General features: G+C 44.4%; 1 protein-coding gene and 1 long non-coding RNA gene across 4 annotated transcripts in view; one reads left to right on the top strand and one right to left on the bottom strand.

The window, feature by feature from the left end:
• The window catches only part of CNTN1 (contactin 1), a 261,698-nt gene that overhangs the window by 138,364 nt on the left and 100,008 nt on the right, over window positions 1-23,326 (bottom strand). The gene's annotated exons all lie outside the window — the stretch shown is intronic.
• The window catches only part of LOC137563712 (uncharacterized), a 75,431-nt gene that overhangs the window by 51,196 nt on the left and 909 nt on the right, over window positions 1-23,326 (top strand). The window lies entirely within an intron of this gene.

Here is a 23,326-nt window from a genome sequence, read left to right as displayed (position 1 = left end):
AGTACGGTCTGTGCCTGCGCAGTATGCTCCTGGTGACATCAGCGGGAGCGAGGACACGGCAATGCAGGCGCAGTGGTTTTCCGACTTTAAAGTCTGAAATTCCAGAGGTAAACCAGAGGCGGGGCCGGAGCATCGGTGACTGGCTGCGCGGTCACAGGACTTCTGCGGGGGACCATTAGAAGCCCCGGGTAAGTTCAACTCATTTTCCCCCAACCCCCCTACAGTATCCCTTTAAAGGAGGTAAGTCCCCCACTGCCTCCTCAGCAATTTTTTTTACCATTTTAGCTACATTTATCCTCTTGGCACCTCTATTTTTTCTTTATACAAAACACCAGAGTCCACCCCTGGTGGAGGGGTGTTACCCCTTTCTTCTGATCTACGGAGAGCGACGTCTTGATCCTGAGTGGGGACCAGTCTAATCTCCCCACCTGCATCTATAGTGATTTCCTATTGGTAATTCTGGTTTGTGAGTATTTACTACTTACTTTCTCATTACCCACCCCTATACCAGTACATATTACTCCATTGTTGGCTCTCGTTGCCCCCCCCCCCCCCCCCCCTCGGTTGGATGTGAAAAGACAGGCAGATTGGTTACAATTCATAGACATCGTGTCCGCTTTTATTTATTTTTCATGGCTTCAATTTAGCTTTAAATGCATTCAGTTTTTAAAGAAAACCTGAAGTGAAAATAAACTTATGAGATAATGAATTGTATGTGTAGTACAGCTAAGAAATAGAACATTAGTAGCAAAGAAAAGATACTCATATTGTTTTCCAGTACAGGAAAAGTTAAGAAACTTTACTTGTTATCTATGCAAAAAAGCTTCTCTGAGCTCTTCGACCCAACATGGGTCAGCTACTGTGCTGTTTTCTGAAGCACTTATCTCGCCTGTCTCTCACTGTTTCTTGGTTGTTTAAGGTTTTACTGCAGGAAAGTTCAAAGGGTCATTAGCTCTGCTCTGTTTTATAGTTTAAATACAGAGTGTTGTATGTAAACAGCAAATATGATAGAATGGTGTAATGTTATAAAAAAAACAACAACAAAAAAAAACCAGCGATATAACTGAACAGGGGCAAAAAGAGATAATTTATATATTCAGTAGTGGTGCATTGTGGGTAACCATAAATGTTCACTTAAAGCTGAATTATTGCAAGTTTCCTTCTGTTTGAAGAAGGCAAATCTCACCAAGCATTGCTTTTTAGTAGGAGGGCTTTTCGGCCTCTTTTAGCCCCCTATACATTTCTAGTGGTTTGGGTCTCCCCGAGCTACTTGGTTACCCTGACAATAAAAATATGAGACTCCTTTCTTTGCTACTAATGGTCTATTAATTATCCACACTACACATACAAATCATTATCTCATAAGTTTATTTTCTCTTCAGTGTCACTTTAAATATGATTTGTTTAGATTTGTGATGATTATATTGCTGAAAAGTTAAATTGAAGCATTTGAACGGGCAACACTGGCCTGCCAAATGGGAACAAAAAACACAGATTAATCTAAACTATTCAGCAAAGACGACCAAAGGACACCTTGAGACAAAATTACCACAAAGGATTTATTAGCTCAGCACGGTGTTTCAAAGTATGATAGCCCAACACTCAATATTACAGTGATTACACAGTACGCTGTGCTTGCAGCAGACATCTACTCTCTCTGTATCAAAATGACAGCTGTAACATCTGTGTCACGTTCTCATATAATGGAACAGCATGCTGTATTTAATTTGAAATTCTTTCATCAGTTCTAGCATTGCCTCTAATATAACCAAATGGAATCAAAAGCGGTCATTCATATTTCAGCTATCACTTCTACTGCATTAGGGGGTCAAAACTCTAAAAAGAGAACTTTTAATTTCAAGTACCTTGTCATTAAAAGTTAATTAAAATAAATACCTCTTGAAACTTATCAAGTTTTTGAAGTGAGCATTTTTCTCTTTCTATAGCATCAGGCATGGGGTTTAATGGCTAACTAACTAGACTAGACAAATACTGTATACTATTAAAGATGTAATGTTGTAACTGCATGGTATTAATACTATGTTTTTCAACCTCAATCTGCAGGTGCTATAATTATTAGGAAATGTGCTGGATATCATAGTTACGGTATATAGCATGATGAAAAAAAAATACCCAGGATTATTTCAGTATTGGAGAGAGGAGAATTCTTAGTATTAACAATTGGTAAAAAATACTTTTCCAGTCTAGTGTATGCAGAGCAGTAGTTCTGACTAGGTTAACAACAGAGTAAACCCAGGTATACAGCCTTCATAGATCTTGAAAAATATGTGGAATATATAAAGATGGTTTGAAAAAATTTTTTTTAGGAAAGGCAGAGATACTCTTTAAGTTAACATTCAATGTTTCTCCCATACATAACATAACTCATCCAATCGTAATGAGTTATGGTTGGATTGGATAACAGTTATATGTCTATGGAAACACTGTGATTACTGCAGACACTCATGAAGATCACTGCTCTCATAAGCCATTCTTAGGTAATGAACATTTTCAACACATCACAGTTGTCAAGATGAGATCAGAATTGGGATATCACTCTACTCTTTTCCTACCCCATCCCCCACAGACTTAATCAAGTACAACTCAAGAGATCATCATGGTAGAAAATTTGATTTAATTGACATGGCTGTGGTTGGACCTAGAGACCATATCTTTTTATAATGATATTCATGGGTAGTTAGGTCATATCCCCTACTGTTTCCTTTATGTTGCAAAACACTTATGTGCCATATTCACTGTAAAACTACGGTTATTTTACGGAATTTTTGGAGTTCATTTGTAAAAATTTTAAACGATGACAGACTTATCTATTAAAAAAGCAAAAAAAATAATAATAATAAAAAAAAGTGGTTGTAACCCAGTAGAAAGAAAGCCACATATATAAAAACAATTGCAAATTTGTGATATAGAGGATAGGAGGGGATGTGACCGGATTGAGCACAAATACCGTTAAATGTGAAAAAATACAAAACTTTATTAATTGACTAGTGATAAGCACACCACACATATATAAAAACATCACTACATATTGGGAAAGCTTAAGCTGGCTATACACTAGGCCGATTACCCGCCGATCGACAGCAGATTCGATCACTGGGATCGAATCTGCTGTCACATCGTTCACGCTAAATTTCGATCTATTTCGTCCCGAAATAGATTGATCCCGTCAATCGCTCCGTGCGGGAAATTACCGTCGATCGCCCGCGGGTAGGGAGCGCATCGCTAGCGGGGTACGAGGTCAACGCAGGTATACATTACCTGAAGCTGGCTCCCGGCATCTTTTCTGCATCACCTCCCGACTCGCATCTTCTCCGCATCACCTTCCGCATCACGGCATCCGTGTATAACTTCCTGTGTCACTGCAGTGACAGCGGAAGTACAAATAGAGGGCGCTCTATTTGAACGTCCGCTGTCACTGGAGTGACAGAAAGTTATACGTGGATGCCGGATGTCGTGATGCGGAAGGTGATACGGAGAAGATGCCAGCCGGGAGCAGGGAGGTGGGGGGGGACAGGCGACAGCGGCAGCTCAGCAGATGGTGAATCGGTTTCAGGCTGAAATCGATTCACAATCTGTTTGCAGTAAAGGCAGCCATACGATCCCTCTCTGATCAGATAGAGGGGGATCTATCTGTTGGTCGAATCTGATGGCAAATCGACCATTTTATGGCTACCTTAAGTGATAGTGTACTTATGTTATTATCTTAAAATAACTTTAAAAAAGGCCCAGATATATTCCAAACTTAAAAAAATAGAGCAGAGCACCAATTCTCTTGAAAAGCACAGAGCGTTTAGTGAGTCCTCTTGTTTGACCTCTTTGTGGTCTCTGACAAAGCGGAAGGACCCGCAAAACGACTGGCAGGTCTGATGTGAACCTTTTTGCTCTACTGTACTTGTGCTTGCTTAGGGACTCAATAAATACTGTGTTCTTTTCAAGATGACTGGTGCCCGGCTCTGTTTCCTGAACTTTTTGAATGAAGGTCTATGGCTGGTGAAAAATTTCCCCCAGCAAATAGTCCTAATTATTTTATGCCAGTGTCATTTTGGTGCCAGCCCACCACTTTGATATTTCTTTATTGAATTATCACACTTGAATTATTATTTTATACAATTTTAAATAAAATGTAAATCCCCAGTATGTACAGATCTAGCTAAAATGCTGATCCTATACTAATAATAAATAAGTTGCAGTCTGAGCTAGTCGCTGCTGGAATAATGCATTTTGAACCACTCCCCACTGCTTCTACAGGGTTAAATTGACTTTCCAACCTCATTAGCATATCTTCATAGCATATGTTCATAACATCTACAGACACTAAGCCATGGTGTATAGGCTGCTACTGGCTCATTTGTGTACTGTAAATCAGGGGTCCCCAACCTTTTTCAGCCCAGGGACCGCTAACCAGACCAAACTTTCCTCTGGGGCCTCGGGGGACAGATTGTGTGGTGGAGTCGGGGTTAGCAGGGGGCAGGGATTGAGTCTGGGTTAGCAGCGGGAGTCCCCCCATTTGGAGTGTATAGATATATATATAGTGCCCTTTGTATAGGGTATCTAGGTCTAGTTGCCCCCAATATCCTAGTATAGGGAGTATAGTTGCCCCTGCATAGCTAGTATAGCTGCCCCTGTATAGCTAGTATAGTTGCTTAGTATAGTTACTACTGTATAGCTAGTATAGTTGCCCCTGTATAGCTAGTATAGTTGCCTAGTATAGTTGCCCCTGCATAGCTAGTTGTCCCTGTATAACTGGTTAGTTGCCCCTGCATAGCTAGCTGCCCCTGTATAGCTAGTATAGTTGTCCCTGTATAGCTAGTTGCCCCTGTATAGCTAGTATGGTTGTCCCTGTAAAGCTAGTTGCCCCTGTATAGCTAGTATAGTTGTCCTTGTATAGCTAGTTGCCCCTGTATAGTTAGTATAGTTGTCCCTGTATAGCTAGTTGCCACTGTATAGCTAGTATAGTTGTCGCCGGGTAGCCCACTCCCCCCGCGGCCGCCTCACCTGTTACCTTATGAGCTGGCGGCCGCTTCCTCTCTCAGATTCCCCCAGCGGCTCTCCTCTTTGCAGCATCTTCTATTTACAGCAGCGTGTCCCACGGCTGCTGTAAGGAGGGAAGGAAGCAGGACAGCGGCTTCCTGTAGCGGCGATCGCCATTACCATGGGAACCGCTGTCTCACTTCCTTCCCTCCTTACAGCAGCCGTGGGACGCGCTGATGTAAATAGAAGATGCTGCAAAGAGGAGAGCCGCTGGGGGAATCTGAGAGAGGAAGCGGCCGCCAGCTCATAAGGTCAACAGGAGCGGCGGCCACGGGTAGGGGGGGGGGGGGGGTGTATTGGTTGGGAGTGGGGCGAGAGGCCAGACCCACCGCGGCCCAGCTGGAAACTGCCCACGGACCAGCAGTGGGCCGCGGCCCGGTGGTTGGGGATCCCTGCAGTGTAAACACTTGCATTTACTTGCATTTTTATAACAAAAGCAGGATCAGTAATACAAATGAATTCCATTATTGACTAGTACCTAATTAAGTTATATTAAATTATATTAAGCACATTTAAGCACAAAAATCAAGACACGAGTCATTTTAGTATTTCATGTTATTAAACATAATCTTTTCTCTTCAGTAAGCAGTTAGTTGGGCATGTCTTAAAGGGCACTCAAATAGCACTTCTTTTCCCCAAGCATGAAACTGTACTTTTTTTGTGCTATGTATAATATGTACACAACAGTGTAGTAAATGTTCCAGAAGGTCATTTTCCCTGCATATGTAATAGGCTGCATACATCATACTGTAAACTGGATTCCACAAACAATAAAACAAGCAAACAATAAACCAGAATCTCAAAGTATTTGGTTAAAGTTACTATTTTTAAAGGGCATTTCCCTTTTTAAGACCTTTTATACTACAAGAAGCAGATGTGTTTGAATAAATGTGTTATGTTTTACCTTCAAGTTTCATTTCAAATTGCTACGTTCTTGTTTACAAGAGCATCTATAATACATAAATGTGTGTGCATTTTGGGTAAAAAAAACAATCCTGTAGTGTTTGCAAAACTTGAACATGACATGAATGGAATTCAATGGAATCTGGTGTGAAGTGCAGTGGCTAGAGTAAGCAACAAGTTGAGTTGACCCCCCCCCCCCCCACACACACACACACACACACACACACTTTTACGATACTAATAGGAAAGGTGTTCCCCACACAAGTGCTTGGGCTCATTGCCCATTCCAAGCCCTACCCACTTAGCCTCCAGCCACCATTAATGACAATTGCTTGAACGAGGAGGAGGAGCTATGCCCCTGCTCATTTATTGGCCAGGTAGGTTGCTTAATGTTTTAAACATCGTGTGACCAACAGAAATCAAACAGCAACCTGCAGGAAAAAGCAGACTATCATGGGATATTGTGAATATAGTGTTCTTATCAAAATATACATTCCACCACTTTATAAACATGTTTGGGTAAACTAATATCTGGAGTACATGTCTCTCAGAGAAAGATCCCAGTAAGTCTGGGATATATGTCTCTCAGAGGAAAAATCCCCATAAGTCTGGGATATATGTCTCTTAGAGAAAGATCCCCGTAAGTCTGGGATATGCAGTACGTCTCTCAGAGAAAGATCCCTGTACGTCTGGGATATATGTCTCTCAGAGAAAGATTCCCGTAAGTCTGGGATATACAGTGCGTATCTCAGAGAAAGATCCCTGTATGTCTGGGATATATGTCTCTCAGAGAAAGATCCCCGTAAGTCTGGGATATATGTCTCTCAGAGAAAGATTCCCGTAAGTCTGGGATATATGTCTCTCAGAGAAAGATTCCCGTAAGTCTGGGATATATGTCTCTCAGAGATAGATCCCTGTACGTCTGGGATATATGCCTCTCAGACAAAGATCCCTGTGCGTCTGGGATATACAGTACGTCTCTCAGAGAAAGATCCCTGTATGTCTGGGATATCTGTCTCTCAGAGAAAGATCCCCGTAAGTCTGGGATATATGTCTCTCAGAGAAAGATCCCTGTACGTCTGGGATATATGTCTCTCAGAGAAAGATCCCTGTACGTCTGGGATATATGTCTCTCAGAGAAAGATCCCCTTAAGTCTGGGATATCTGTCTCTCAGAGAAAGATCCCCGTAAGTCTGGGATATATGTCTCTCAGAGAAAAATCCCTGTACGTCTGGGATATATGTCTCTCAGAGAAAGATCCCTGTATGTCTGGGATATCTGTCTCTCAGAGAAAGATCCCCATAAGTCTGGGATATATGTCTCTCAGAGAAAGATCCCCGTAAGTCTGGGATATATGTCTCTCAGAGAAAGATTCCCGTAAGTCTGGGATATATGTCTCTCAGAGAAAGATCCCTGTACGTCTGGGATATATGCCTCTCAGAGAAAGATCCCCGTAAGTCTGGGATATATGTCTCTCAGAGAAAGATCCCTGTATGTCTGGGATATATGTCTCTCAGAGAAAGATCCCCATAAGTGTGGGATATACAGTATGTCTCTCAGAGAAAGATCCCTGTATGTCTGGGATATCTGTCTCTCAGAGAAAGATCCCTATATGTCTGGGATATATGTCTCTCAGAGAAAGATCCCCGTAAGTCTGGGATATATGTCTCTCAGAGAAAGATCCCCGTAAGTCTGGGATATACAGTATGTCTCTCAGAGAAAGATCCCTATATGTCTGGGATATATGTCCCTCAGAGAAAGATCCCTGTAATCACTTTGCAAGTATATTCACCTATCACAACCATTACAAGGCATGGTCCACACTGGCAGCAATACATCAACAGAAACTTGAACTAGACTGGTAGGTGAGGCAACAGATCAGCTGAAACAAGGTTAAAATATGTAGTTAGTAAAAGACATGATATGAAAGATATGGGTCAGCAGAGATGTGGTTAAAACTAACTAGGTAAGCAATAAAAGCCTGAAAAAGTGGTGACAAGGCCAAGACTGACAGGGGCCTAGTATAAGTAGAAATATGGTCAGGTCTAGTGGGGCTAGCAGCAGTAAATCAGAAGAGGGGGACAAGTGATCTGAACACCTGAATCAGGAAGCACATCAGGTTGTGAGGAATAAGGTAATTGTAAGTGTGGCACCAAAGAAACTCCTATCCCAGATGATGTCAGGACAGGCATTTCCTTAAATGCAGCCAAAGATACTACCTATTCATCTACATGCTCTGCATAAATTGTGCATGTGTGCAATCCTGCACTGTGCTGTGGGGACACTTAAAGTATTGTAAATGAAAAAAAATCCATAAAAAACAAGAACATATTTAAGATAATATTTTTTGCCCATACATTGTTAACATTATTATAATTATTATTTAGTATTTATAGAGTGCCGACATTGTCTGCAGTGCTGCACAGAGCACTGTATATTTTCTTGTGACTTAACTGTCCCTCAGAGGGGCACACAATCTAATCCCTATCATAGTCATGTATTTATTGTAGTCTAGGGACAATTTAGGAGGAAGCAAACTAACTTCTCTGTATGTTTTTGGGATGTGGGAGGAAACCAGAGTACCCGAAGGAACCCCATGCAGACACAGGGAGAACATACAAACTTTGTGCAGATACTGACCTGGCTGGGATTCGAACCGGGAACACAGCACTGCAAGGCAAGAGTGCTAACCACTATGCCACCGTGCTGCTCCCACAAGCATCCTTTAGACATGAAACAAATGTAATGACGGCCCGTCTTGTGCCTTGGCGCCCCACCCCCAATCAGCCGCACTTGTGTCAGGTTTTGATACCGTGCCTGCACTGAGTGCGAGCATACTACTGTACATTTGCTGCACCAATAAACCACTGCACCTGGACAGTGCCCGGCTCTACTTGTGTTTAAGCATCCATGTTCCTGACCTCTACCCGTCAGGTGAGCACATTCAGCTAAGAACAGCTACGGTGGCAGCGGTGAGCGATTTACCTACACATTGTGTTCCTCTGTAGAGTGCCACGGACCTTTTGTTGCTGCATTATTTATACAACACAAGCGGCTTTACAATACAATATTCTAAAATACTCTTTGCTGTTAAACTTACAAAAAAAGGCTGAATCTTCCAGTACAAAAATAAGATTATATAATATAATAGAAGAAAGAAAAATGTTTCCATATTCCAAATAAAGGAAAACCTTGAGTAGAGAAAAAAGCTTTATCTTTTTTTGGAAACACAATCCTCTGTAATCTAAGAGAGCGACTAGCAATATTTCCAGCTAGATTGCTATTTATGTACTGGCACAAAGCAGCCGGACAGAACTTCAATCACATCTTATAGTCTGTACTTTAACCATAGACAGGTTAACAATTCAGCTTAACACTAAAACAAAATGTATAAGCAGTGTAAAAATATGTAGTTTAGACCATAGATAAAAAAGATGGAGCTGTAAGACAATGCAGCAGGCCATCTATGCTTGCTCCAAAGTTTCTATATTCTAGTCAGGGCCGGTTCTCTCATGAAGCAGCATGATTCACATGCTTCAGGGTGGCACCAATTACGGGAGGGGGGGGGGGGGGAGGCAAGCCAGAAAGTGTACTGTGTAGAGATGGTTGGAGCCGCCGTCTGTCACTGCCCGCAGGAGGAGAGTGAAGTCATGCTGTGTGAGTGTGAGTCTGTGAGGAGGGGAGACCCAGGAGGCAAAGGAGCAGCGTCTGGCACTTGTGACTGACCCGCATACACAGCAGAAAGGAGGAGTGGCACTGCAATGGCGTAGGGATCGCCGGGGCCCATAGCCAAGGGGATCCATTGTCTGCCTTTTTTTGTGTCTTGTTTTATTACTTTTCCCTCCCTCAGGAAAAGATTAATACAGACCTGTGCAGAAAGGCAGGCAGGTGAAAAGGGACTATATTTTCACCTGACACCCCACTGCGCCTTGATACTTCTCTGTTCATGTCGAAACAATTCGTTTTTAGGTCGGGCTGGGAACAGGATGCAGAAATGAGCTGGTGCAGATAAAGGAGCACTCTAGCTGTGACACGTGGTAGGCTGAGCTTTTTGGCAGCAGCTACAGCGGCAGCAGGTCCACTCGGGTAGTCCACCACACTTCAACAAGGCTCTCTTTCACATTTCTCTTCCAGCTGTCCATGTTTTACCTCCTACTCTGTAACACCACGTTTTGCTGACTTGTACTGACCCGCTGCTCATACTCTATACTTCTATACATCATTGCTTAGCACTTGCCCTTTTCCTATCAGCATATATTGCTCCTTATTAATTGACACTGTTTGCATTATTGTTTGTTTACATGGATTCATTTCGCCTATGCACTTTCATCTCTGCCTCATTGCTCTGCACTTGCACTTTGCCAATGGTTATTTCTCCCTAGGATATTTATGGCGTTGTATTATCAATTGTATTGATCTATTTTACATATGCACTTTAAAGTAAAATATTTTGAACAGCAGGTTGAACACCTCCACCATATATTTTTAGTATTTTAGACCCCTACCTCCTTTTTTTCATATTGCATTCATCACCCTTGCAATGACGTATAATTTTTGAAATCACCTTACAACATTGGTGTGGTTTGCATATTTGCAAAACATTTTTGCATGTTTCTATTTTTTTTTCTCCCACAGCATCCCCCCTTATACGTAAGTTTACCCCAGTTATCAATCCATTGTATGCAGCACAGAGCACAAATAGTATACCTTTTTTGCCTCACTTGTTATTTTACATGTATTGCCAGCCTGCTATATAAATGTATGAATTGACCACATTTCCCTGTGTGTTCATTCCTTTTTTGTTTATATGACAAGTGTTCGTTAATAAAGGATTGTCAATATGCTTACATAGGTGCCGGCATTGCTTTTGATATATTTTGAATACTGGTCAGTCGTGGGGTAATTGTTGCATTTTCCATGTGGGGTTATCGTTGCATTTTTCATGAAATCTAATTTTTGCATTTTCGATGTGGGGTAATTGTTGCATTTTCCCTGTGGGGCAATTGTTGCATTTTTCCATGTGGGGCAATTGTTGCATTTTCCATGTCGGGTAACTGTTGCATTTTCCTTGTGGGGTAACTGTTGCGTTTTCCTTGTGGGGTAACTGTCACACTTTTCCATGTGGGGTAATTGTTGCATTTCACTTTTGGGGTGATTTCCATAATTCATGGGTGGGGGTGATTGCCGAAATTAGTGTGTGGGGTTATAGCCGCATTTCATTTGTCGGGTGACTGACGCATTTTTTTGTGTGGGCTAATTTCAGAATTGAAGTTTTTGCTCAAGCTTATGGGAGAGCATGGTTTCAGGAAGGCAGGGAGGTCCTCACAATGTATGCTTCAAGCAGCAAAAAGTCTAGAACCTACCCTGGCTATAGTCAAATGTTCTGAATGCAGATGCTACTATTTACTGTCTAACTGGCCAGATTTGTGCTTTTCAATAGGAACTTTAGGGAAAAAGGGGGAAAAATACATCGATACATTCCAAAGTGAAAAGTAAAAAAATAGAAGAGAGATCATGAAATGATTGATATTCTCAATGTAATTTGTTTATATTGTTTGATCCACAATCAGCCTGCACATAATCATCTTTACTACTGTCAGACCTGAAAAAACAGACCTGACAGCACAAATTGCCATTATCTATGACAATATCCCCAACAATTTGATAGGCTAAAGGGTTGGGTTTTTTTTAAATAAATATACATATGCACAGAGGGAAATACTGTCACTTGGCAGTTGGAAACAGCTGTTATTTCCCACAATGCAACATGGCTCAAAGACAGGAAACTGTCAGGACCTAGGTCCTAACATCACACTGTGGGAGTGATTTCACAATTTCAGCCATACAGACCCCCGTGATGATCTATTAGCGGAAATGTACAGATTTCTCATAGGAAAATAGGTATCAGCTACTGATGGAGATGAAGTTCAATCGTTGGTTACAGTTCCTCTTTTAAGATTCAGTTTAGGATACAGGATTGGAGACTGAAAAATATATGTACTGAAAGTTTGTTAACTATGTGAGGTCCCAAAGCAGTTAAATCGTTGGACAAAACTATTTTAGTTCAAAAGTCCAGACAGGACATACCTTGTACAATGTCCTCAGCCTGTACTTCATTTGTACAATGTCCCCAGCCTGTACTTCATTTGTACAATGTCACCAGCCTGTACTGGATTTGTACAATGTCACCAGCTTGTACTGCATCTGTACATTATCCCCCGCCTGTACTGCATTTGTTAAAGTGAACCTATCTTCAGAACATGTTCTCCTAACTTTTTACCATATTTGCAGTGGCATGAAAAAATATTTTCTCCTTCCTTATTTTTGCTTATTCAAAACCATCAATGCCCCAATACAAAAAAATCACATAGGTGATTAATTAGTTAGATTTTTCAAAAGTAATAATCAGTCAGAGAAATTGATGGTATTTGTCAAATCAAAAAAATATAAAAAAATGGTATTGTCTGTGGCCACCTTAAAGGACAACTATCAAATTCATCAATTCTAAATGCCACATATATTTCCAGTAGTTACTAGCAAATAGCAATACAAAAGTTTTTTTTTTCATCTTTTCAGTGAAGAAAATATGACATTTACACAGAACAGTTTTCACTGTGGGCATTACTATGGAGGATGGTGTCCAGAACATCCAGCATACAGAAACAATCTTCACTGGCTGTAATACGATGACTGGAATCTCTTAAGAATGATAGAAAGCAGAAATATAGCTTTAAATATGTGTAAATAATATCAGCTGCAGCTCTGTGTTTTCCTGTGTGTGTGTCTCTCTCTAATTCTGCCTCATGCAGTGTATACAGAGTTTACAGCTCATTCTGAATGGGGTGGGAAAGCATCCAAGTAAGGAAAAAGTACAGGTCCTTCTCTTCAGATCCTTCTCTCTATCTAAAAAATCCCTCAGCTGTTCTCATATGATTTGTGAAAAATCAGTGTGTGTGTAAGTGGGGCCGAAACAAACATTAAATCATTCCTCTGTGAATAGTGACAGTGCTCTAGTCCTGATACCCACACAAACTGTTCCAAAGCTTATAAGCACAGCATTTCTTTCACACAGGCTGTCATCAGAGACCTCTAAAAAGTTTTCTATAGTTGCTGGCTAAAAGCTCTATAGGTATGTGGAGTTTACAAAAGGACAGTTTCTTTGATAGTTCCTCTTTAAAGAGGAACGTTACCAAAACATAGCGGTAGGGAAAAATGATTGATATTCACTATGTAAATTGTTAATATTGTTTTATCCACCAAACTGTGCCTGTGGATCATAATCTTTACTACTTGCAGACATGAAAAATAAGCAACCAGTATATACCATGTGTGTGTATGTATATATATATATATATATATATATATATATATATACACATGGGGATACTGCTTGCTTGGCAGTTGGATACAGCAGTTACTTCCCACAATTCAGCTAGGCTTACAGACAGGAAACTGTCAGGACCCTGGCACTGTGGAAAGGGATTCACCACAATATCAGCCACACAGACCCCCCAATGATCTGTTTGAGAAAAGGTAAACATTTCACGTGGGAAAGGGAGTATCAGCTACTGATTGGGACTAAGTTCAATCCTTGGTTACAGTTCCTCTTTAAGATGCAGTGGCAGGGTCTTAAAGAGACTCCGTAACAAAAATTGCATCCTGTTTTTTATCATCCTACAAGTTCCAAAAGCTATTCTAATGTGTTCTGGCTTACTGCAGCACTTTCTGCTATCACAGTCTCTGTAATAAATCAATGTATCTTTCCCTTGTCAGACTTGTCAGCCTGTGTCTGGAAGGCTGCCAAGTTCTTCAGTGTTGTGGTTCTGCTATGAATTCCCCATTCCAGGCCCATCTATGCACACTGCCTGTGTATTATTTAGATTAGAGCAGCTTCTCTCTTCTCTCTTATCCTTTACAAGCTGGATAAATCGTCCTCTGAGCTGGCTGGGCTTTCACATACTGAAGAATTACAGACAAGGGAAAAGCTGTTTGCAGGAGAAAAAAGAGCAGCCTGAAACTTCAGTGCATGAGAACTGCAGGGAGAAAGAAACATACAAATGATCTCTTGAGATTCAAAAGGAAGGCTGTATACAGCCTGCTTGTGTATGGTTGTATTTTCTATGTGTGGACATACAGTACATCAACCTACTTCCTGTTTTGGTGGCCATTTTGTTTGTTTATAAACAAACTTTTTAAAACTGTTTTTAACCACTTTTAATGCGGCGAGGAGCGGCGAAATTGTGACAGAGGGTAATAGGAGATGTCCCCTAACGCACTGGTATGTTTACTTTTGTGCGATTTTAACAATACAGATTCTCTTTAAGATAAAAATTCTCCAATGTGGCTGAGTTAAAACAATTTTATAGAGAGAAAACAGTATAAAATTTCTCCTCACCAATGCCAAAAACTGATCCCAGGTAACCAGAAGTGCATTTGTGGAGCACACTAAAGTATTCCACTTGGACAAATTCACATAGGTGATATATTGATTTTAAATTCTTTTTGCTTCACTACTTAAAATGAGCATTCAAAGATTCAGAATTGTGTTTACTTAGGTTCTGTTTTGTATTATATTGAATTTGTGTAGCGATCAGTGTAAATTTTACATAGTAGTACTTTTTCAGTGAAATCTGCAGTTAGGAAGTGACTCATATTTTTATGAATTATTCAACTAAGTGAAAATACCCATCGACTTTAAAGTATTTGGTGCAAATGCACCATCAACCAGCAAAAATACATTCTAATCTTGATTCGGATTCCTGCGGACTACAGAAAAGTATATCATATTGGCTATTAGTACATGACCACTAGGCTCTTCCCACTGCTGGTACTGGAAAATAGTGCTTTGCCCCAAATTAACAAATAACCCTATAAAATATACCAAGTGACCTAAAGAGAACCCGAGGTGGGCAGATGGGACACAGAGGCATGTTCTCTGCCTCCTGACAAGCCTTTCTGACACCGCTCTCTGCCCCCTCCCACTGCCGCGGGTATAGCCCCCTGAGATAAGTGACAATATTTGTCGCTATCTCTGAGGTAAACAGAGGGAGAAGAATTTCCCTGCTCAAAACGCCTGCCAGGGGCATTCCTACAGGGTTTCCAAGCTGCCGTTAGGCAGCTCTCTCTCCCTGGCCATGCCCCCTGCCGCTCCCTGCCTCCCTGCAGGCTATGAGCGACACACTGTCTCTCATTGCAGCGTCATGGCCTACAGTGGTGTGAAAAACTATTTGCCCCCTTCCTGATTTCTTATTCTTTTGCATGTTTGTCACACTTAAATGTTTCTGCTCATCAAAAACTGTTAACTATTAGTCAAAGATAACATAATTGAACACAAAATGCAGTTTTCAATGATGGTTTTTATTATTTAGTGAGAAAAAAAACTCAAAACCTACATGGCCCTGTGTGAAAAAGAAATTGCCCCCTGAACCTAATAACTGGTTGGGCCACCCTTAGCAGCAATAACTGCAATCAAGCGTTTGCGATCAGTGATGCTCGGATACCCCTTTTTATTATTCGAGTTTGGTCGAATTCGAATAGTAAATTATTCGAATTCGGTCGAATATTCGAGTCGAATATTTTTTACTATTCGATTCGACCTCGAACTCACTATTCGAGTCGGTATTCGAGCTCATTATTCGAGCTGACTATTCGAATTGGCCTTAAATAGCTTCCAACACTTCTTTTGGGGGTGAATGATGCAAGAAACATCTTTTTTTCCAAGTAACAACAGCAAGTGATTATGTGGGGATGTTCCTTTAAAAAAAAAAGGTGGAAAGAGAAGTTGTGTCCAAAATTCTGTTCAGTAGTGTATCTTCTTCCTCCTCCTCCTCCTCCTCCTCCTCCTCCTTCTAAGAAATGCAGCTATTTTTGAGCGTAATAAATAGCTGGTGGCGCACGCATGGTGGAAGCGCCATTGTATGTGCTCCCTGGCAGTGGAAACACACAGACAGCAGGAGGTAAATTCAGCAGCAGCAGCAGCAGGAGGAGGAGGATGATTGTGTGGCAGCAGGCAGTCAATGAGGCAGGCAGCGAGACATAATAGGCTGTGTGGTACCTAGCGGTGGTACCACGCCGTAAATACACAGCATGAGGTCCCAGACAGCGGTCGTGCAGCCCACATCGTGTCCAATACACAACTGGGACAACACAGTTTTCAACCCGGGCACCTCAGAAAAATTAAACCTTTTTTTTTTTTTTTTAATGGTTTACTTTTTTTTTTTTTACAGCAAATTACACAGATATAGCTATTGTTTGACGAAATAGCTGGTGGCAGAGTGGCAGCAGAAGGTAAAATCTGTGTACCCTTGGCAGTGGGAAACACAGACAGACAGCAGCAGCAGGAGGAGGAATGGAGGAGTAGTGTGAGTGTGGCAGCAGGTAGGTAGGCAGCGTGACATAATAGCCCTGGTACCTAGCGTTGATACCAGGGCTGTAAAAAAACATAACAGGAGGTCCCAGACAGCGGTCGTGCAGCCCACATCGTGTCCAATACACAACTGGGACAACACAGTTTTCAACCCGGGCACCTCAGAAAAATTAAACCTTTTTTTTTTTTTTTTTAAAGGTAAATACAGGCAGCAGGGGCAGCTATTGTTTGACGTAATAGCTGGTGGCAGACTGGCAGCAGAAAGTAAATCTGTGTACCCTGGCAGTGGGAAACACAGACAGACAGACAGCAGAAGGGCAGTACACAGCAGCCCACTGTAGATGTAAAATGTGTGGCTGCAGGCGACGTAATAGTCAAAGTGAACCAGGCTGGCTTAGTGAGCAGGAGCCAGGAGGTGGTAAAGGGTGGTAAGGCACATTAACGATGGTTCCTCCGGCAGCCTGTTCATGTCCCCCTCTCGCCGACAACAGGGGCCAGGAACTCGCCTTCCACCCACGCCTGGTTCATCTTGAGAAACGTCAGTCTGTCCACAGACTTGTGAGACAGACGTGAGCGTTTCTCGGTGACCTCGCCACCAGCTGCACTGAAGCAGCGCTCGGACAGCACGCTGGAAGGGGGGCAGGACAGCACTTCCAGGGCGTACTGCGCCAGCTCGCTCCAGATCTCCAGGCGCTTGACCCAATACTCCATGGGATCAACAGGGGCATCGCTGTCAAGCCCGCTGTAGGACCCCATGTAGTCAGCCACCATTCAGGTCAGGCGCTGGCTGTGACCGGAGGAGGATGCTGCTGCATGCACCTCCTCTCTAGTCACTGCTGCCGGAGCCTCTACAGTCCTGTAGAGCTCGTTGCTGAGAGACAGCAGGTCTGTGGGGCGCTTGCTGCTGGATGCAGGCACCTGCTGCTACCTCTGTGCTGGACAGTGGGGGTGGAAGGCTGGGGGAAGGCTTCCTCCAAGCGCTCAACAAGGGCCTGCTGCAAGCTCCTTATTTGTTGCGCTGGCTCTCCTCCTGCAGGCGGCAGGAACTGGCTCAACTTCCCTTTGAGGCGTGGGTCCAACATCATGCTGATCCAGATGTCCTCCCTCTGCTTCATCTGGATCACCCTGGGGTCCTTGCGCAGGCACGTCAGCATGTGCGCTGCCATTGGGAAGAGGCGGGCCACGTGTGCTGGCACATCGACGACAGTGCTGTCCTCATCCTCCTCCTCTGCCGCCTCATCCTCTCTCCACCTCCGCACCAACTCAGCTGCACTGTGCTGATCCCCCTCATCAGCAAGGTCAGGGACCTCCACCAAGTCCTCCTCCTCCTCCCCCTCAGAGGTGGACTGTGCAGCTGCTTGCCGCTCCTGCTGGTCCAAGGCTGCCGCTCCCTGTTCCAGCAAAGCATCGAGGGCCCTGTTCAGCAGACAAACCATGGGCACCCACTCGCAGACCATAGCATGGTCCCTGCTCACCATGTTGGTGGCCTGCAGAAAGGGAGCCAGAACTAAGCACACCTGCTGCATGTGCCTCCAGTCGTCATCGGGGACGATGGACGGGATGTTGCTGGTCTTGTCCCTTTTCTGAGTGACGGAAACAGTGGCCAGGGCAAGGTACTGGTTGACAGCGTGCTTCTGTTTAACCAGACGCTCCAACATCGCCAGGGTGGAGTTCCAGCGAGTTGGAACGTCAAGGATCAGCCGATGGCGTGGCAGCTCCAGCTCCTTTTGCACGTCTTCCAGGCTCGCACAGGCTGCAGCCGAGCGCCGGAAGTGACGCACAACGTTCCTTGCCGTTTCCAGCAGTTCGCCCATCCCCTGGTAGGTGCGCAAGAACTTCTGCACCACCAGGTTCAGCACTTGGGCAAGACAGGGGATGTGGGTCAGGTTTCCCCTGTCAATTGCAGCAACCAGATTGGCCCCATTGTCGGCCACCACCTCTCCGACTCTGAGGCCTCTGGGGGTCAGCCAAATCCTCTCCTGCTCCTGGAGTTTGGCCAACACATGGGTTGCCGTCAGTTTGGTCTTCCCAAGGCTGACCAACTGCAGCAGCGCTTGGCAGTGGCGTGGCTTCACGCTGCTGCTGAGGCGGGGGGTTTGGCCAGGTGTGCCAGAGGATGGCAGAGGATCGGAGGAACCTGCTCCAGTTCCCCTGACCCTGCGGGGTGGCACCACCCACTGTGTTGCTGCTGCTGCTGTGCCCGCTGCTGCTCACCCATCCTCACCCCCTTCCACCAAGCTGACCCAGTGGACAGTGAAGGACAGGTAGCGGCCTGTCCCGAAGCGGCTGCTCCAGGAGTCCATAGTGACGTGGACCCTTTCACCAACCGTGTGCTCCAGCCCTCGCTCCACATTGGCCATCACAAAGCGGTGCAGTGCAGGAATGGCCTTGCGGGCGAAGAAGTGTCTGCTGGGGAGCTGCCAGTCTGGGGCTGCACAAGCAAGCAGCGCACGCATGTCGCTCCCCTCCTGCACGAGCGTGTACGGCAGGAGTTGTGAGCACATGGCCCGTGCCAGCAAGCCATTCAGCTGCCGCACGCGACGGCTGCTGGGAGGCAGAGCCCTAACCACCCCCTGGAAGGACTCGCTCAAAAGGCTCTGGCGTGGCCTTTTGCTAGCACGGGAATCAGCGGACACAGCAGAGGAGGCCACTGAGGACTGGCTGCCAGAACAGGCCTCAGTGTCGGCGGCAGGAGTTGCAGAGGGGGGAGGAGCAGTGCGTTTCCGCACTCCTGCTGGTGCTGCTGGAGGAGCAGGAGGGCGGGTGGCTGCTGTTGCTGCTGCTGAAGGCTGTGCAGTAATGGGTGTGGTGCCACTGCCAGCACCAGATGCCTTCAGCCTCTGGAACTCCTCATGCTGGTGGAAATGTTTTGCAGCAAGGTGGTTGATGAGCGAGCTGGTGCTGAACTTTAAGGGGTCTGCACCTCTGCTCAACTTCCGCTGACAGTGGTTGCAAGTGGCGTACTTGCTGTACACTGTGGGCATTGTGAAAAATCGCCAGATTGGTGACAAGAACAACCCCCTACGGCCTGGAGCTGCTGCTGCCTGTCTCTCTGTGGTGGTTGGGGGGGGGGGGGGTTGGGTGCGGCTGGTGGTGGTACTGGTGGCAGATGCTGCTGTTGCTGCTTATACTGAGACACCAGCAGGCTGTGGGACCTGCCTACTGCTGCCAATGCTTGCAATGATGCGCCTCCTTACAAGGCCCACAAGCGCATCCTCCTCCTCCTCCTCAGAGCTGCTGATCATGACATCCCCAGGTGCTGGTGGTGGCGGCACCCAGTCTTTGTCTGTCACCACGTCATCATCATCATCCTCCCCCTCCTGAAACATGTCCTGCTGGGATGATGACCCCCCAAACTCCTCTCCTGATGCATGGATGGGCTGCTTGACTGTCGCCACAGTCTTGCTGTCCAATCCCTCATCCCCCAAAGTGCCCATCAGCATCTCCTCCTCCAAATCGCCAACAACAGCAGACAATTGACTCATCATGCCTGGGGTCAAAAGACTGCTGAATGACAGGTCGGCGACTGACGGTGAACTGACCTCCTCCCCAGGCCCTGCTGGGCAGCTGCTGCGAACAGGGGTGGTGGTGGTGGTGAGGGTGGAGGCCTCGGATGCAGAGCTGATGGCGGGCTGCTCATCCTCCGTCATCAGTTGCACCACAGTGACTGCATCCTTTTCCTCAATGGGACATTTCCGACCCGGCTGGAGGAAAATAGGAGCAGGTACTACACGCTGCTGCTGCTGCTGTGTCTCTGCAGTGTGAGTTGCAGATGCTCCTGCTGGGCGGCGCCCAAGGCGTCCACGGCCAGTGGCTAGAGGCGGAATGTTAGCCACTGACGCAGCTGCTGCTGCTGCGGAACTGTGCATGGTGGCGCGGCCGCGGCTTGCCACAATGCTGCTCCCTCTACTCCTGATTCCCTTGCTGCCCTTCCCCTTGCCCAAACCGCGCTGGCTGCCACTTCCAGACATCTTTGATGTTTTGGGCGTAAACAAAAAAGTTTTTTAAAAGGGCGGGTGAAAAAGTGGGGTACTTTAATGGAGTGGGTTGGTGGGTGAGGTGACACTAATCACTAAGTGATTAGATCGCTAAGTGATTACTAGTACAGTACTAATACAAAATACAATAATTCAGTAATCAGTAAGTGTGAACAGTGAACAGTGAGTGTGTCCCCTAGTACACTAACTAGAAAATACAATAATCAGTAGTAATCAGATTCAGTAGAAGGAAATAGAGTGTGTGTAGTACACTACAGACAGTGCACGCGCACACACACGCAGGAGCTAGCCTATGAACAGTGACTGATTGTCCCTCCCTAGTACAGTAAGTAGTAACAGTAAGTACAACTAGAAATTACAATAATCAGTAGTAATCAGAAGGAAATAGAGTGTGTGTACTGTACAGACAGTGCATGCACACACACACGCAGGAGCTAGCCTATGAACAGTGAATAAGTGTCCCTAGTACAGTAAGTAGTAACAGTAAGTACAACTAGAAATTACAATAATCAGTAGTAATCAGAAGGAAATAGAGTGTGTGTACTGTACAGACAGTGCACGCACACACACACACGCAGGAGCTAGCCTATGAACAGTGACTGAGTGTCCCTAGTACAGTAAGTAGTAACAGTAAGTACAACTAGAAATTACAATAATCAGTAGTAATCAGAAGGAAATAAAGTGTGTGTACTGTGTACAGACAGTGCACGCAGGCACACACGCAGGAGCTATGAACGAACAAACAGTGACAGTGAGTGTCCTACTACAGTTACAGTGAGTATACTACAAAACACAATCACTCAGTAGTAAAGGACAGCAGAAACACTGGTATAGATAAGATGAGAAATAAACTAACAGAGGACAGGAGGACAGCTGCCCACACAGGCAAGGCCCTGAGGCCTAAAGCTGTGTAAGCTTGCCTGCAGCAGCTGTCTGTCTCTAGTATGTAACACACAAGCTACTAACTAAAATACAATCTCTATCTAACTAACAACAATATAGGTGTATATAGGAGGTGTATGTGAGCAAAAACGCTAGGTGATTGACCACAATAAAGCTCTTGCTAAGCCAAAGCACAAAGGAGCAGATCTCTCTCTGTACTAAGTCAGGCAAGGACGGAAAAACGGAACATGGCGGCCGCTATTTATAGGGTAGGGGCTGGCCAGGGTCCCCCTCTGTGATTGGCTGCCGTCAGAGGGCCTGGGAGCCCTCTGATTGGCTCTAAGGACATCAATCTGGGCTATGACGCTATTCGAGCTCGGTATTCGAGCTCGAATAGCTGAAAAAGAGCTCGAATATTCGAGCTACTCGAATATTCGAGCTCTGCTGAGCACCACTGTTTGCGATAACTTGCAACGAGTCTTTTACAGCGCTCTGGAGGAATTTTGGCCCACTCATCTTTGCAGAATTATTGTAATTCAGCTTTATTTGAGGGTTTTCTAGCATGAACCGCCTTTTTAAGGTCATGCCACAACATCTCAATAGGATTCAGGTCAGGACTTTGACTAGGCCACTCCAAAGTCTTCATTTTGTTTTTCTTCAGCCATTCAGAGGTGGATTTGCTGGTGTGTTTTGGGTCATTGTCCTGCTGCAGCACCCAAGATCGCTTCAGCTTGAGTTGACAATCAGATGGCCGGACATTCTCCTTCAGGATTTTTTGGTAGACAGTAGAATTCATGGTTCCATCTATCACAGCAAGCCTTCCAGGTCCTGAAGCAGCAAAACAACCCCAGACCATCACACTACCACCACCATATTTTACTGTTGGTATGATGTTCTTTTGCTGAAATGCTGTGTTACTTCTACGCCAGATGTAACGGGACACGCACCTTCCAAAAAGTTCAACTTTTGTCTCGTCGGTCCACAAGGTATTTTCCCAAAAGTCTTGCCAATCATTGAGATGTTTTTTTTAGCAAAACTGAGATGAGCCTTAAAGAGAATCTGTACTCTAATATTCTTACACTAAAAAGCATACCATTCTATTCCTTATTTTCTCCTGTGCCCCTCTGTGCTGTTTCTGCCACTCTCTGCTGCAATCCTGGCTTGTAATTAACAGTTTTAGGCAATGTTTACAAACAAACTAACCAGCTTCTAATAGGCTCAGCTAAGCATAGTGTGTGAGTATGCAGGGGGCCTGCAGAGGGTGTGTATCGCTTCTACCAATCACAAGCAGCCCTGCACATTCCACACAAACAAAGCCTTAGCCCGACAAACAGGACAGAGGAAAGATACATTGATTTATTACAGAGACAGTGTAATTAGGAAGAGCTGCAGTAAGCCCCAGCACATTAGAACAGGCATAGGAACTCATAGGATAGAAGAACTAAGGCTGAAAAAATTGTTACAGAGTCTCTTTAATGTTCTTTTTGCTTAAAAGTAGTTTGCGCCTTGGATATCTGCCATGCAGACCGTTTTTGCCCAGTCTCTTTCTTATGGTGGAGTCATGAACAATGACTTTAATTGAGGCAATTCTTTAGATGTTGTCCTGGGGTCTTTTGTGGCCTCTCGGATGAGTTTTCTCTGCGCTCTTGGGGTAATTTTGGTCAGCCAGCCACTCCTGGGAAGGTTCATCACTGTTCCATGTTTTTGCCATTTGTGGATAATGGCTCTCACTGTGCTTCGCTGGAGTCCCAAAGCTTTAGAAATGGCTTTATAACCTTTACCAGACTGATAGATCTCAATTACAGTACTTTGTTCTCATTTGTTCCTGAATTTCTTTGGATCTTGGCATGATGTCTAGCTTTTGAGGTGCTTTTGGTCTACTTCTCTGTGTCAGATAGCTCCTATTTAAGTGATTTCTTGATTGAAACAGGTGTGGCAGTAATCAGGCCTGGGGGTGACTACAGAAATTGAACTCAGGTGTGATAAACCACAGTTAAGTTATTTTTTAACAAGGGGGGGCAATCACTTTTTCACACAGGGCCATGTAGATTTGGAGTTTTTTTTTCTCACTAAATAATAAAAACCATCATTTAAAACTGCATTTTGTGTTCAATTATGTTATCTT

Source organism: Hyperolius riggenbachi, chromosome 3, assembly GCF_040937935.1.
Source record: "Hyperolius riggenbachi isolate aHypRig1 chromosome 3, aHypRig1.pri, whole genome shotgun sequence".
Classification (NCBI taxonomy): domain Eukaryota; kingdom Metazoa; phylum Chordata; class Amphibia; order Anura; family Hyperoliidae; genus Hyperolius; species Hyperolius riggenbachi.
The sequence above is the reverse complement of the archived record's forward strand: the minus strand, read 5'-3'. Positions and strand labels throughout refer to the sequence as shown.